The following is a 14099-nucleotide window of genomic DNA, read 5'->3' as shown; positions in this document are numbered from 1 at the left end:
TCTCTTAGGGTAGATAATCTTATAATTACTTTCTCCTTATGAATTTCAATGCCTCTAATAGTATTGTGAATGTTCTCCATTTTAGTTCCGAAGTTTTCAATGTTTTCCTCTAGTAGCTACAATCTCAAAGTGAGTGTTTCAAGCTCACTCATTTGACCTTTGATGTGATTATCAAAATTTGATAGGTAATTGTATGACATTGCGCACTGTCCATACAAATTACCATCATCTATGCACCTCCTCAACTCTAATGCACATATCCAATGTTCTCAGATCATTTCTAACATTTTTGGTCCATATTGTATTAAACAATGATGCATTGTGCTTTGGTTTTTCTTATACTAAAATATTTTTAGAAAAGGTTGTGAATTCTTCTTCAAAATATTTCACCAATTCTTTCACCTTATTCTATAAGTCTAAATTTGTAACAACTACGTGGATTGTCTTTTGCATTATCTCCAAGAAATTTTTCAACATTCTTTCCAAAGCCTTTACTGATTTGTTCTTTCCAAGTAATTTTCTAAATTATCAAGGACCTCATTAGCCCTTTTTTATCATCATCATCATAAGATATTTTTGTTGCTAGAATTAGTTCAACTGCTTTTAGTTTTGTACTCTTCTTTTTTTCCTCTTATCTTATTTTCTCCTTCTCTTATTCTCTCTTACTTTCTTCCTTAGCTTTCTTTCTTTCCTTTTCTAACCTCTTCTAATTTTCTTTTGTCTTCTTGTTTCTTTTTCTCTTCTTCTCTTGTTTCTTCTTTAGCCTTTTTTTCTTCTTCCTCTATCTTTCTATTCTCTACATTTTACTTTGCTTCTATATCATTCTCTTCATTTGAGCTTGAGTAGGTAGTGATATTTCCAACAATGTTAGTTCCATAAGCTGTAAATAGATTCTCTTTGACATGGACTACTATATGCATACTATCCACTTGCATGGATTCAGTACCAATAACTATGTGAGGAGATGAATAGGTTTGTTGTACCAGGTATTGGCCTCTACATAAACTGGACTCACTATTTCTAGTTGCACATTGCCCTTTGTGATCTTAGGCATGAAAGTCATACATTTTACTATGGCTTCTTTTCTTTCCTTCTTCACTTCTTCATAGTTGCCTCCCATAAGAAGAATCACTCTTCTTTTATTCCTCATCAAAGGTTCTATAGCTTTAAAGATCTTTTCAATATCTTCCTTTGTACTTACTTCACATAATTTATTAATCATATTCTGTCCTAATTTAGTGTCTTCCTCTACAACTCTTTTCTTCCTATTTAACAATCTATCATACAGATCTTCTAGGATCTTACTTTGGATGTTATCGAATCTCTTATAGCTCATAATCATATTCCTTATAATGACATTTTCTAACTGTCTCCTATCCATGTTATCAAGTACAAGCTATAATACTTATTTAATTGAACAAAATTGTCATTATATATAATCTACATATTTAGATTTTCTGGCTTAGGATTTCAAGGATTCTTTCTAGCTAGTGTCCTTCCTTCTCCAACTTTCTATTCAACTAGATGCTCTTCAATTTCTTCCTTAGATTCCTCTAAACTAATATGCAGTGTCTTTCTTCTCTTTCTAAGTCCAGTAGTGGTCTTCTTGAACCTTTTATTGGGAGATGGTGTAGGTTTTTGCTTAACCTTTCCCAATCTCTTTGATTTCCTCTGCACAACTATTGTATCATTTTCTAATTTCTTCTTTTGTTGACTATGTTGTACACTACCTAGCTAAACCTATGCAACTATTGCATATGGTGCAATAGGTGTTTGTAAAGTAGGCTATGCTACTATTACTCCTTTAGATGGCACTACAAAAACAATAGGTATGGCTACCAACACCTCACTTTGACCACTATCTTTCATCTCTATTGATATGCCTTTGATCTCATTAAATTATTCTCTTGTCAGACCAAATTCATTAAGAATGGATTCTATCTTCTTCTCCACATTAATTTTTAATCTTTTTGCTGTGAAGTTTAGAATGAACTTTACTTATCTTCTCATCATAGGTGCCGCATCTTGGACATTCAGTGTCCCTTTTTTATTGTAGAATAATCTATGTATATCCTTCATTGAGTTCTTCACTCATTTCATATCCTATGCACTTAATAAACTTTAACCTAGGTCCTACTACCTCCATAAATGTAGTCTCAATTTCTACCATGAAACATATCTCATCTTTATATTTCTCTACCATAGAGGGAGGGATTTTTTCATCTTAGCTTCATCTTAGATTGGAATTTTTTCATTATTTGGTTAATTTCACTATCTCTAACATTCTCTAATATAGCATTGTAGCACTATTTAACCATCTTTCTTGAACATTCATTACTATCCCAACTCATCATACTAGGGAAAAAATTGGTTGCATAGAAAAATAAGTGTGTTAAGAGAGATTTGAATCTAAAAATTACAATCTTAGCCTTCTTCAACTTCACAATGTTGTCCAACAACTGCACTCTGACAACTTCACACATGTTTACTTTACTTTTCTAAATTGCCATTACACAAGTTGCATATAGGAATCCTGCTGGCATGGAGTTCACTCTAGAACTATGATTCAACTTATATCCTATAATTTTTCTCAACACTTTGACTCCTTTTTCTAGAATCATGTCAACTTTCACATTCCTTTCATCAAACTTAGTATACAAGTTTTTCTCAATTGTCTTTCTCACATTCATGACATTCGCTGGATTATAATCTTCATTGCTTAAACCTATGACTTTATAGATTAGGTCATTTTCAATTACAATAGTAACATCACCTACCCAAAACATTTCTTAATGAACTCAACTTAGGATAATTTTGGTCCACTCATGATTATCGAATTCCATGTAGAACATATACTTAATCAAATTCAACTCATTCAAGTATGAGTATTCTAATTTTAGGGTTAGGTCTCCATTACACATAACTCCTAAATCCTTATGAATATCTTCCTCTCCTACACTCTCAAATTTATAATGAATGTAACTTCTAACATCTACATGAGGTACATTTTAGTGAGATTTGAAAAAATGCTCCTAACAGATCATTTATGAGAGAAACAAATGGGCTCTTCTTGAATTTATATCTAGGTCTCTCACTTACATCACACATTGAATTACTTGCCATACTATTAATTATGATACTAAAAATTCCAACTTAAAGCTTCATAAAATACTTTTAATATCAGGATTTAGGGCTTCTGCAACTTTGCACTTGAATGCTTCACTTCGCACATGAATTCATTGTCAAATCACTCACTAATTTTATCCAAATTTTTCACACGATCATATGGTACTAAATATCTTAAGTTTGTAATCCTTAAATCATTTCAAAATTAACTCTGCATTAAATGCACATCTACTTCATCCTCAAAATCTTTCATCGATTACCATGTTAAGCTTGTTTTCTTTTGTACAACTTTCTATGATCATACAAACTCTTGTACATGTGACCACAACTTCTTCTCTATGCCATCTACCTTCTGCAAACTGTGCAACTTCTAACTCATACCATGTCATTAGTTTTGATTAACTAATGCTCTTCTCTTCTCGAAATTCTTAATTTAAATAAGATGAGTCACAACTAATAATTTCTAAATTCAATTTTCCATCAGCTACATCAAAATAATGCTCCTCCAACATTGTATGAGAACTTTCTAGATTAATATCTTTCACAAATACTTCCTTGAACTCATCAATGTGTTCTTTGATTGTTTCCTTTTGACTATTGTTGTTGCCATTATCATTTCTTCTATCATTTATGTTATTGTTCCTTCTATAATTGAAGTTCCTTCTATCCATTCTGCCAAATCTTTTTGTGTCCAAAGTTATTATATAACTAGCATATAGGTGCACTCCTTCTTTGATTGGTTCCATTCTAACTTTTAGGTGCTCTATAATTCCTTGCAATATGTCTAGGGTCATTACACTTGTAACATACATCTATTTCCTTTCACCATTGGATTTATCTCCATCATTAGGTATTCTTTGTGATCTTCCTCTTTCATTACTTGCAAAGTTAGTATTCCTAAGCATTCTACTATTTTCATTCTTACTATCAAACTTAGGTTTCTTACAATCTACTTCTTTATGTCCATAACCATGACAATTATAATAATAGAAATTAGTAATAGGTTTAAAAGACTTACTTGTGCTATCTCTCTTCATATGACCAACTTTATTTCATATGAAACATATACCTCTAAATTAATGTCTAACTTCCTTAGATAATTCAGCTTGCTTAGACTCATCATGTTTTATAGACAAATCAACTAGTTCAATCTCTTTAGATACTTCAGTAGTCGTGCTTGATTCAATCTTAGATCAGATTCTTTAGGGGACTCAACAACTTGATATGGTTCTTTTCTAATTTCAACTTTCTTGGTTGATTCTTCTCCATTGAAATATCCAAGACCTTTCTTATCATGAAAGGGTCTCTGGTAAAATATTTTCTCATCAATTTCTCACTACTAGAATAAAGCTTCTCTAACTATTGTTTAGCTTGTGTCAATTCTCTTTTCACAATAGTGTTGTAGCTTTCTAACTTAGCATGATGTATCTTAATAGAGTCTAATTTAGATGTCACTTGACTTAACTAGGATCTAAAGTCTTCATTCTCATATTTTAGACTAGGTTCAGTTTTGCCATCATCCTTCTTAAGAATTAACTTAAGTTCAACAATTTTTAAATCATGCTTCAAAATTTCATTTTCTTTCTTGAGAATTCCTACTTCATCATTGTCACTACTTAGCACACTTTATTCCTTTCTCAATTTTAGATTATAAATCTTGTCTTTTAGTTTTCCAATGTAATCATTTCCATCCTTATACCTATCTTTCAGGGTACCTCTTTCTTTAATGGGAAGATCAATTGGCTCAAGAGCTTCTTCAAGATTTCTCTTCAACTATTCCATATCTGTAGGGATCTTAGTCAAGTCGTTAATCCTCTTCAAAGTAACTATGCTTTGATACCAATTATTAGAAATAGATAATACCGAGAGCCGGAGGGGGGGGGAATCAGTATATTACAAACTTTTATCTACAACTAAATATTGTTAATTACTTTATAACTTGCATATGAAAGTAAACCAACAATGTAGAATAGTAAATATAACCATACACAAAGAGAACTCATAGCACCATTATTTGTTAACTAGGGAAACCCTAGACAATGGAAAACCATAGTGGGGATGATATCCAAAACATGATCCACTAAACAAAAGAACCTTGTTAAGGATATTGACCATGTTAGGAGTCTATAAAATACATATAGTGTCTCAAGTCCCTGTTAGAGGGCTAGGCCCTGTCAAAAGCTTCAATCATGTTAGGAGTTGGTAGATCAAATGCAATGTATGCAAGAAAAGCCCACTTCCCTAACATGCAATATACAATAAAGTTTCTTCATGAGTAGATATACATACAATACTATCCTACTATTGTATCTTGGACTAGTCTTGATCATACATTAGATTTAGCATCACATAAGGCTCGCATATCATTCAAGCTTCCTTCACATATAGTTCACATCACATTCATACTTCACATTATTTTTGTAAGATATGATCTTTACTTATATCTCATAAATTAATAAATCTCTACTTAGCCAGCCTTGATGATTTCACACGTTTGACCAAATATAAAATAAATTTGGGTAAACATCTAGGATATCAGCTCAACATGATTAAGTAATTATTTTATTTGCAAAATAATTCTTTAAGCCTTATACTCCAATTAGCTGTCATGTGTTGTTCTGCTCTACTCATTACCTGAAATGGTAATTAAATTGTAACTTGCTCCATATAGTTCATGCACATCTATGCACTGACATATGTCATCATGACCCTGTCAATCATCGATCCTCAACTACGCATGAACTAACTTGAGGTTTTTCATCTGTAAATATTGTATCTCTCTTTGCACTACTGCAACCTGTCTAATACCTAGACAATTTTCTAATTATGATTGCATAAATGAAATGCTAAGTATATGTTGCCATAAATGACAACATTTAGACATCTATCTAGCCATATTTTCAACAATGGAGAATCATTAGGAAAATGTTAATCTTATACTTCGATTATCTACATTAATAATAAGTACTCAAGAGCAAATCTAGATGGAAAACACTTTTGATATATCTCATTGATCCAATCTTAATATCCCTTGTCTACTCCAAATATCTCTTTAGATCATCTTTACACAAACCTCTTCTACAATCATATTGAAATACTTTATTTGATAAAAATACATATAAATAAAATAACTGTTGTGACCAATAGTCACATCATCGCCCAAGCCTGGGGCCCCCTTTTGTCTCTTGGTCTTGTCCTTTTGGCTTTAGTTCTTGGTAGTATTGGGCTAAATCTTCTAAAGTTCGCTCTTTCAAATGAGAATTGGTAAAATTGGCTAGATGTGAAAAGTGTTGTCTATGTGGCTCTGAGAATGGAAAATATTTGCTTGTTTGAGAATTGAATGTCTTGACTTACTATTTTTAGAAATTCTATTATTAGTAAGTCTATTTTTAGTAAATTTCATTGCCTCTTAGATTGGCCTTATTTTGACTTTGGGACAACTTACTATTTTTAGAAAGTCTATTTTTAGTAAGTCTATTTTTAGTAAATTTCATTGCCTCTCAGATTAGCCTTATTTTGACTTTGGGACAACTTACTATTTTTAGAAAGTCTATTTTTAGTAAATTTCACTACCTCTCAGATTGGCCTTATTTTGACTTTGGGACAACTTACTATTTTTAGAATGTCTATTTATCACAGGTCTATTTCTACAACAAGTGAGCTATGGTTGATAAAGAGCCAAAAGGGTACATGTGTCTATATCTAAAAGAATGAGCAAGCATGACAGTCAATCAAGAAAAAAAATGCTCAAGTCTGGAATCACCCATGAAATATCCAAAAGTAGAAAGGCATGAAGATAATAGAAAAAATGGTTGTTGTGGAATTCTTCCATCATGGACAAAATCCACGATCTCTCAAAAAATCCAGCCTTGGAGAAAAATGGTTGTTGCAAAATTCTTCCATCATGGACAAAATCCATGATCTCCCAAAAAAGTCTCACCTTGGAGAAAAATGGTTATTGTGGAATTCTTCCATCATGGACAAAATCCACGATCTCTCAAAAAATCTAGCCTTGGAGAAAAAATGGTTGTTGCGGAATTCTTCCATCATGGACAAAATCCAAGATCTCTCAAAAAATTCTCACCTTGGAGAAAAATGGTTGTTGTGGAATTCTTCCATCATGGACAAAATTGATGATCTCTCAAAAAATCTAGCCTTGGAGAAAAATGGTTGTTGTGGAATTCTTCCATCATGGACAAAATCCATGATCTCTCAAAAAATCCAGCCTTGGAGAAAAATGGTTGTTGTGGAATTCTTCCATCATGGACAAAATCCCTGATCACTCAAAATTTCTAGCCTTGGAGAAAAATGGTTGTTGAGGAATTCTTCCATCATGGACAAAATCCATGACCACTCAAAATTTCCACGAGCAAGAGAATTAGAAATCATGGAAGAAAATATGGCTAAGTGTTGGAAACTTTCTCCTTCCTGGAAGAAAAACTACCTAAGTGTTGGCAATTCCTCCTTGATGGAAGAAAAAATGCTAGTGTTGGAAACTTTTTCCTTCATGGAAGAAAAACTGGCTAAGTGTTGGCAATTCCTCCTTGATGGAAGAAAAAATTCTAGTGTTGGAAACTTTCTCCTTCATGGAAGAAAAAATGGCTAAGTGTTGGCAATTCCTCCTTGATGGAAGAAAAAATGCTAGTGTTGGAAGTTTCTCCTTCATGGAAGAAAAATTGGCTAAGTGTTGGAAACTTTCTCCTTCATGGAAGAAAAATTGGCTAAGTGTTGGAAACTTTCTCCTTCATGGAAGAAAAAATGGCTAAGTGTTGGAAACTTTCTCCTTCATGGAAGGATAACTGGCTAAGTGTTGAAGATTTCTCCTTCATGGAAGAAAAAATTGGCTAAGTGTTGGAAACTTTCTCCTTCATGGAAGAAAAATTGGCTAAGTATTGGCAATTCCTCCTTGATGGAAGAAAAAATGATAGTTTTGGAAGTTTCTCCTTCATGGAAGAAAAATTGGCTAAGTGTTGAAAACTTTCTCCTTCATGAATGAAAAAATGGCTAAGTGTTGGCAATTCCTCCTTGATGGAAGAAAAAATGCTAGTGTTGGAAGTTTCTCCTTCATGGAAGAAAAATTGGCTAAGTGTTGGAAACTTTCTCCTTCATGGAAGAAAAAATGGCTAAGTGTTGGCAATTTCTCTTTGATGGAAGAAAAAATGCTAGTGTTGGAAGTTTCTCCTTCATGGAAGAAAAATTGTCTAAGTGTTGGAAACTTTCTCCTTCATGGAAGAAAAAATTGCTAAGTGTTGGAAATTCCTCCTTGATGGAAGAAAAAATGCTAGTGGTGGAAGTTTCTCCTTCATGGAAGAAAAATTGGCTAAGTGTTGGAAACTTTCTCCTTCATGGAAGAAAAAATGGCTAAGTGTTGGCAATTCCTCCTTGATGGAAGAAAAAAATGCTAGTGTTGGAAGTTTCTCCTTCATGGAAGAATAAATGGCTAAGTGTTGGAAACTTTCTCCTTCATGGAAAAATGAAAAAGGATTAAGTGCTAGAAATTTCTCCTCCAGATCTTGAATTTCACCCTCTTCAAATATGTACCCAAGACTGGAAAAATGATTGATGATGATAAAAAAATGGGGGAATTCTTCAAAATGTAAGAAAAGTCATAATAGTGAATTGAAAGCATTTAAAGAAAAAGGAGGAGAAAGCTCTAGTTCTAGAAATTCAAGAAAGACGCTCAAATCCAAAATTCTAGTACCAAGATCAAAGTACTAAGTGATCCGGTCCTAGACATTCAACGTTCAAAGATCAAAGTTCAAATCCAAAAATCCAAGAACATGGCTAAGGAAATGTTTGAAAGCTTTACCAGGGAATCCAATCGATGGAAAAAGATTGTTGATAACATCAAGCAAGGAATATCAAATGTAGTGGCATCCTTGTTATCACAAAGATTAAGGGAAGAGGAAATGACAACTGATAATCTGAAAGTCAAGTTAGAGGAATTCTTTCAGCTAAACATATATGGAAGAGATGATTTTGAGAACTTCTCCACCTTCTCAAATAAAATGCACACTACTAAGGAATTACTACCAGATTGGGATGAAAGTTTGGGAAAAGTAAAAAGAGCAATTGCAGTTCTAGAATTCAAGCAAGAATCTACACCAAGCATCAGTGTAGAGGAGTTGGAAATAGTATTAGATCGATTTCGATCTTTCAAGCAAAGAAATCAAGGATAGATGCATTAAATGCAGAGTGGGTGTGCATAGGGATCATTTATTACACCCCACTCTTTCTTAAATTAGCATGCATGATGGGAATTTATTACCCACTACATTAGTGGATTCATATGGCATTAATGCAGATTCCTTTCCACTGCCCTAAACCTAATTAGGGCTGATGTGGCATGATCTCGGCCATCAGTTATTGTGATCATCTAGGCCACCTGTTGTAATCGAGGACCTATATAAAGGCCTCATTTTCTCATTTGTAAAGGAAGATTTTTATGAGATTGTTGCTATGAGCTACTAAGATAATAAAGTTTTCATTGGAGTTTGGTGAATACTTGACGTGTCTTAGTGCTTGCTTGTTCTCCTAAAATTTCTTCAAGTAGATTAAGTTTAGCATAGTCAATGTGTGGTGATTACAATGGAGAATATGATGGTGTATTGATGAATTCCTTTGGTTCATACTTTTGACATTTTAGTGATTCTAATTCGTTGTGTAAAGTTAGCCTAAACCTCTTTCATGCATATGCTCAACTTCTATCATTTGTATACATTGTTCTTTATGATGGTGTATGCGGTGATATGAAAATCTTTAGCATAACCCTTGAAGATTGCACTGGTTCATGCTTAGTTGTAGTATAACTTGGCAAAGCTGAATTCAGTAAATTGAGGAATTTGTCCACTAGAATACTATTTGTTGTTATCACTACCCTTAGGATTAGAATAGAATTCCTGAACCCCATCCTATTTAATTTCTACATATTCTGTGAAAAATCCAAAAAAAGTGCTTCATTGCAAAACATTAAGATAGCTCCCACATCCATTATGGCTTGAAATGAATATGAATAAACACGTAAGGCCCCTTGTGATCATCAGCAAATCACATCAACCACTGATCTTATCCACAGTCAAGACCTAGCATTAAAGGAACCTTGAAGTCATTGAATGATCTTCTAGCAATCTTAGCATACACAAGACTTTATTCAGGAGAATATAAGATATTTCAGTATTTTGTTCTACTATTTGGTGAGTCATAAAACACACATCAACAATAACCATTAAACATTTACATCTAAAATATCTCATATTAAAATCAAATACTAAATTGTTAAAAACAATCTTATTTGAACTTAAATTTAATAAATAATAAACAAGAACTATTCATCTACCCTAGTTTTCTACCACAAATAGAATGGAAAGTCGGAAGATAAATTTTAAATTTTAAATAGTCAAAATTGGTAACGAAGAGTCAAGTGGAACTTCCATTCAAATGCGCTTGTAATTTTTGAACGACATCATACCGACAAACTACAACCATGGAATTTAAATTCAAGTGAAGGAATAACTGGAAGTATCCATTTCATAATACACGTGACAATCTTAGTGAGATTGTGAAGACACACCAATTTTGTTCCAATGTAACAAATCCTCAACGTGTCTCTCATTTTTTTAATATAGTCATGAAGAACTTTCAAGGATGGACATACTCCCTACCAACACAAATCTCTATGGCCAACTTCACAAGACTACAATTGCATCTCTTATTAGTTTCTACCTGCCAAGGAAGAGACCTATTTCTGAGTCTTCAACTCAAATAGTGATTAAACTTTCCATCTCCATCCAATAACATTGTTCTATTTTTGAGTGTTAAATTTTACTTCAATGATTGTGAACACAAGATGACTGAACTTTAAGGGCTACACAATGCAGACACTTGCAGATTTCCATTGGTTAAATTACATGTTTTGCAAATTCCAATGCTAAGAGAATGCTTGAGGGAGAGGGAAAGAATTAATAGTTTCTATTGAAATGGACATAGAAAGAATGAAATAGCTGCCAGTTCCATGTTGTAGATTTAGTCAATTGTCAATTTTGCATTCTTGTTGGCATGCAGATAGATATCTGTAATGGGTAACACTTGCATGCAATATAGCTATCTGTCTATACTTAAAATGTTCTCATCAAACATTTGGATGTGGGTTCTTAAAATCCAATGCACCTACAACTATTCAACCTACTATAGAATACAACTGCCAAATACACATTGTGTGAGTTCAGTGATAGTAAGAATTCTAGTACTTTATTACTCCTTTGATATTTGATATCTGTTTTCCCCAATCTGCAAATATTGTTAGGAGTATTTAGGGTTTTGTTTCTAATTTTTTTTCTACTTCTACCACTTCAAGACTGTGCACTTCTGACTCCCTCTTGGTTTCTCTCTACTTGTTAGCATGCAGATTTTTGCATATAATGTATGGCACATTTGTTCTAGCAAATAGGTCATTCCTTGAGCATTATGCAATTCTAGGAAAGAAATGTCTTATTTTTGGAACTAATTCATTTCTTGTAGATGTAGAGGGTGTGTTTATATGTCACATTGATGTAAATCTGTTAAATTGAAAGCTATGCTGGATCAAATGGAATGGCATGCATGCATTTTTAATATTTTATCTTGTAATCCTATTTTGAAGTATTGTCAATTTGTCATTTACTATCTAAACAAATTAAATTTGATAGATTGTAATAGATGCAAAATTATCTAATTTGATTTATTTGTAGGGACAAGTAGGTGGTTCTTGTGACTGTTTGCCAGTTGAAGAATAAAACATTAGCTCTTATAATTATTCTATCATTTTTTAAATTATGTGTTTGATCTCAAATTTAGTTGTCCATAGAAAGTTCTCAATATTCTCAATAGTAGCTACCTAGAATAATAAAATCATTTTAGCTTTTTATTTTTATTTTCATTTTTATTTTTCTCCTTTTTGAAGAATAATTCAGATAAGTTTAAACTTTTTTTAACTTCATACTGTAATCAATAGATGGAAGATCATATTATATAGAGCACCATTGTATTATAAAAAGTTCAATAATTTTTAAAATGCTCAAGTTCTAAAATCTAACAAATAAACTACTTATATCAATGTATTGTTAGAATATTCAATACGGTGGTTGTCTTGCCCCTAGAGCCAAACACCCACCTACCACCTGATGACCAACAGAACAGATAGAAAACATGAATGTGGTAGGTGAAGGTTTTCAAATTTTGAAAAGAGGGGGAAACTGAAATGTGACAAAAGGAATGTTTTATTCATTCATTCAAAAGAGTTTTTGTAGATTAAGCAGATCAAAGAGAAGTTGCAGAGCTGAGCAGAGAAGGAAGAAGAAAAGAAGTTTGTGCATGTAGTTGCATGTGTTTCCTTTCCTCACTTAGTAAGTTTGTTGTTGTTTGGTTTTGTCCTGTTGAAGCAGTGATTGCTCCAAGCACCATTATATGCAGCCATTAGAGTTGCAGGTTTAAAAATTTAGTGAAGTTTGAAGTATTATTAGTTTAGGGTTATTTTAGGGTTTTCTGGTTGAAGCCAATGCTCCCAGATTTTGTAATAGTTTAATGAAAGATTGAATAGAAAGCAAGAAAGCATACTTGAATCTATTGATCTTTCCTTGTATGTTGCATTTTGAGAAATTTGTTTGAAAGCTTAAAGCTTTGGCTCTTTGGTTTTAATGGTGAATGCATTCACGTTGGAATTTTCTAAGTTATAAACTTTAGTTGGAGCTAAGCTCACTCGGCATCCATTAGTGCCGAGCACTTCATTGTGGCCAAGCATTGCCTTTGTGTGCCGAGCTTACTCAACTTCCTTGTGCTGAGCTAACTCGGCACCTATATTTTGTTGTCACTTGGCATCTGTTAGTGCCGAGCAAATTTCCACTCGACACATTCACGTGCCAAGCAAAACTGTCACTTGGCACCTATTGGTGTCGAGAAAATTGCCACTTGGCACATTCACATGCCGAGCAATACTAGCACTCAGAAATTGTAAGTACTGAGTAAAATTTTTAGGTTTAGGGTTGAGTTGTGAGTTTAAATTTTAATTTATATTTCTCACATGGTATCAGAGCTTTAAGGCCCCACATCCAAAGTGAGTTAGGGCATTTTTTTTCTTGGGATATTTATCATGGCAGGAGATGCAGGAAAGATATGGCAGCAGTCATCACCATTCAATGGACAAAATTATGATACATTTGCAAAGAAGATGAAGACCATAATAGTTGCAAATGATTTTTGGGAGTTTGTGGTCAATGGATTCAATGATGTGACTAATCCAACTCAGTATGCTGCCCTCACAAATGCATAGAAGACTCATTTGAAAGAGTCAAGGAGGAAAGATGCAAAAGCATTAAGTCTTATTGAAGCAGCAATGTCAGAGTCTATATTCCCTAAGATTGCAACAGAAAATTATACAAAGGAAGCATGGGATATCCTTGAGACAAACTTCAAGGGAACTAATAAAGTTCGTACTGTAAAGCTACAGAACATTAGGAGGGAGTTTGAGAACCTTCAGATGAAGGAAAATGAATCAGTTGTAGACTTTAGTTCAAGGACCTCAAATGTGATTAACCAATTGAAGTCAAATGGAGAAGACTATCAAGAGTAGAGGATAGTGGAAAATATATTGAGGTGTTTACCTCATAAATATGACCATTTGGTCATGACAATAGAAGAGGAAAATGATCTCATTGTTTCTATAATGGATGAGTTGATGGGTTCTCTTCAAACCCATGAACATAGGATCAACATATCTACTTCTTCTACTTCCCAAGAGCAAGCATTCAAGGCTCAGTCAAATCCAAGAGGAAGGGGGAGAGGAAGAAATAGCTCAGGCAGGAACTCCAGAGGTAGAGGCCGAGAAAATGGAGGACAAAGAAATGCTATAGCAGAAAGCTCAAGAAGAGTGGATGGAGGAAGTAGCTCACAAAATAATTCAAGAGGATGTAAGAAAAACTACAAATCAAATAAGAGTAATG

This window comes from Cupressus sempervirens, chromosome 2 (assembly GCF_028749045.1).
Source record: "Cupressus sempervirens isolate cs-2001-9-10 chromosome 2, ASM2874904v1, whole genome shotgun sequence".
Lineage (NCBI taxonomy): Eukaryota > Viridiplantae > Streptophyta > Pinopsida > Cupressales > Cupressaceae > Cupressus > Cupressus sempervirens.
Note: the sequence above shows the minus strand (reverse complement) of the source record.